Below are 4,093 nucleotides of genomic sequence, written 5' to 3'. Positions count from 1 at the left end.
AAGTAACATCCTATCACACTTGCTTTATTCTATTTGTTAGTCACTAGATCCAGCCCACTCTCAAGAGGAGAGGGTTATATAAGTACAAATGCCAGTAGGCTGGTGTATTAGTCTGTTCTCACACTGCTCTAAGGAAATACCCAAGACTGGGTGATTTATAAAGAAAAGAGGTTTAGTTGACTCACAGTTTCTCATGGCTGGGGAGGCCTCAGGAAACTTACAGTAATGGTGGAAGGCGAAGGGGAGGCAAGCTGGGACTTCTCACATGGTGGCAGGAGAGAATGTGAGTGCGCAAGAAAAGCTACTATTTATAAAACCATCAGTTCTTGTGAGAATTCACTCACTATCATGAGAACAGCATGCAGGAAACTACCCCCATAATCCAATAGCTAACATTCCTCAGCACCTGGAGATTACAGGTCCCTCCCTGGACCTGTGGGGATTACAATTTGAGATGAGTTTTGGGTAGGGACACAGAGCCAAACCATAACAGCTGGGATCATTAGGGTCCATCTTAGAAGGTGCCTACTACACAGATGTTGAACAGCAGATATCAAGAGACTGTGATTCCTGACAGAGGGTAAACAAATAAGGTCAGCTGAATAATTGTACCAGTTTATTGCTTAGGAGGCAGTTTAGATTGCAGTGCAGAGATGAGGAAATCAAAGTTCAGTAGTCTCTTTCAGGTAAAAATACAGGAAGAGGAGTTCAGGGAGTAAAATATTGTTGGCCAAATTACTAGTTGCCCAGAGAAAAAGCTCTCGAGATCTATAGAGGGGTCCTCTTGAGTCTTTGCCTGCATACTGATCTGTGTGTGTCTGAGCAGAAACTATCTGATGCCAGGAAAATAACCATCTGGATATTTAGGCAGAACAATTTCCAGAGTTTATACAGAGCAAGAGTGGAAAGTAATCATAATCTATAAGGTGTAGGATGGAATCAGATATTCTTTAGCCCCATACTACTAAAGGCCACTCTTTTAATTTAACAAAACTTGAAAGGAAGTCTTTAAAAGATTCAACTGATTCCAAGTAAATTAGTTGTACACCAGAACAAAAATCCAACACTATTAAAAAGAATACCACAAAATCCAGTAATCAACAATGTAAAATTCACAATATCTAGCAACCAATAACCAATTAACAGGCTTACAATAAAGTAGGAAAATAAGTACTAAATGCATGAGAAAACTCAATTAACAGAAGTAGTCTGAAATGACAGAGATGGTGGAACTAGCAGACAAGAATCTGAAAAAACAGTTGAGTAGCTATTATAAATATGCTCTATATGTTTAAGAAGATAAAGGAAAACATGACCATGGCTTGGAGAAAAAAATAATTATATAAAACAGATCCAAATAAACTACTGAAGAAAAAAATCTAACACCTTAAATAAAAAATACACTGTGTAGAATTAATAGTAAATAGACACTGAAAAGGAAAGAGCAATAAATATGAAGACATAATAATGGAAACAACCAAAATGAAACAGAAAAACAAATGAAAAACTAAGAAGAGGGTAATAGTGACCTGTGGGACACTATCAAGTGGGCCAATATATGTGTAATTAGAGCCTCAGAAAAAAAGAGGGGAGGGAACAAAAAACATGTAAACAAAGGTCAAAATTTTCCAAATGTAATAAAACCTATAAACTTTCAGATTCAAGAAGCTCAAAGAATACAGGCAGAATGAAATAAAGAAAGTGTACTTTGCCACATTAAAATTAAATTACTAAAATTAATTGATAAAAGTAGCTGGAGAAGAAAGATATTATATGAAAAAAGGGATAATGATAAGAATAATATCAAGCTTCTTATAAGAAACTATGCAAGTGAGAAGACAATAGTAAACCATTTTGAATATATGAAAAGAACAAAATACCGATCTAAAAATCTACTGGGGAGGTAGGGATGGTTAATGAGTATTAAAAAATAGTTAAAATGAATGAATAAGACCTACTATTTAATACCACAACAGAGTGACTATAGTTGATAATAACTTAATTGTACATTTAAAAATCACTAAAAAGAATGTAATTGGATTGTTTGTAACACAAATAACAAACCCTTGAGGGGATGGATACCCCATTCTCCATGATGTGATTGTTACACATTGCATGCCTATATTAAAACATCTCATGTACCCCATAAATATATACACTTACTATGTAGCCACAAAATTAAAATAAAATAATTTAAATAAAATAAAAAAATCTTTCCTCATAAAAATATCTTCAAATTTGAAAGCATACTAGAGATATTTTAAACAACCAAAATTCATTATCAACCAACATGAATTATAAGCAAAATTAAAGGAAGTTCAACGATACCAGATGGAAATCCATAAAGTACTAAAGAGAGCCAGAAATGGTAAACATTTGAGTAAATATAAAATATTGCTTCTATCTCTATTTAAAAATCGTATACAAAAAATATTGATGGCTTAAAGTAAAAAAATACATATTCTAAACATGTAAAACAAACCATATGAAGAAGTAAAATTTATAGCAACAATTACACACAGTGAAAGTACAGAAGTGCAAGTGACAGGTACAAGGTGCATAAACTGTATGTAAAATGGTATAATATTAATATTATTTGACGTTCTTTGATAAAATAAAAATGTATATTGTAAACATTAGAGTAACCATTAAAAATAAATAAACAGGTATCACTAATAAGCCAAGAATGGAAATAAGATGAAATCATTTAAAAAGTATTACTCTAAAAGAAGACTGGAAATAGAAAAGAAATGAGTAGATACAATAAACATAAAACAAACAGTCAAATATTATATTTAGGACCAGCCATAGAAATAATTACATTAAATGTAGATAGACTAAGTACCTTAATTAAAAGGCAGAGATTTTAAGAAAAAGTAAGAGCAAGACCCAACTGTATGATGCCTTTACAAAAAAAAAGAAACTAGCTTTAAATGTACAGACAAAGATAGGTTAAGAGTAAAAGAATTGAAAAATATTTAGGATGCAAACACTAAGTACAAAAAACCAGAATAGCTGTGTTAGTATCAGACAAAATAGACTTTAGAGCAAGCTTGTCAAAATCATGGACTATGGGCCGCAAGCAGCCTAGGATGGCTTTGAATGCAATGCAACACAAATTTGTAAACTTTCTTAAAACATTATGAGATTTTTTTTTTTTTTTTTTCTATTTCTTTTTTTAGTTCATCAGCTATTGTTACTGTTAGTGTATTTTATATGTGGCCCAAGACAATTCTTCTTCCAGTGTGGCCTAGGGAGGACAAAAGATTGGACAGTCCTACTTTAGAGCAAGAAATAATACGTTTCATAGTAACGAGAGGATATTTCACAGAAAGACATAAAAATCCTAAAGGTATGTGCATATAATAATAGATGTTCTGAAGTATAATAAAACTGATAAAACCAAAAGAAGAAATAGATAAAACCAAAATTATATTGGAGATACAAAAATTCTAATCTTAGTCATTGGTAAAACAAGTAAACAGGAAATAGTAAAGATATAGAAGACTTAATCAACACCATCAACCAATTAATATAATTGATTCTGTTTGAAACTATGTTTAATAGTTCATCCAATAATAGCAGAATACATATTTTTAAAGCACACATTGAAATTCACCAAAATAGGTAATATTCTGAGCCCAAACAAGTCTTTAATAAATTGAAGTCACATGACATATGTTTTCTGACCACAAAAGAACGAAACTAGAGATGAATACCAAAAAGATATCTGGGAAGTGGTCAAATATTTGGAAATCATACAATACTTCTAAATAACAAATAAGGACAAAGAAGAAACTACAAGAGAAATGAGAAATAAATGGAATAAAAATGAAAACAAAAATATCAAAATGTGTGAGATGCAGTTTAAAATGTCCTTGGAGGGAATTTACAGCATTAAATGCTTATGTTAGAAAAGATAAAAGATCTCAATTTAATTATCTAAGCTTCTCATCTTAATAAACAAGAAAAATAAGAGCAAATTGCAACTAACATGAGTAGAATAAAAGAAATAAAAAGACAAGAGCAGAAATAAATGAAACAAAAGAAAAAAGACTAGAGAAAATCAGTGAAACAAAATGTGATTATTGAA

This window comes from Rhinopithecus bieti, unplaced genomic scaffold (genome assembly GCF_001698545.2).
Source record: "Rhinopithecus bieti isolate Rb0 unplaced genomic scaffold, ASM169854v2 scaffold_34958, whole genome shotgun sequence".
Taxonomy (NCBI): Eukaryota; Metazoa; Chordata; class Mammalia; order Primates; family Cercopithecidae; genus Rhinopithecus; species Rhinopithecus bieti.
Note: the sequence above shows the minus strand (reverse complement) of the source record.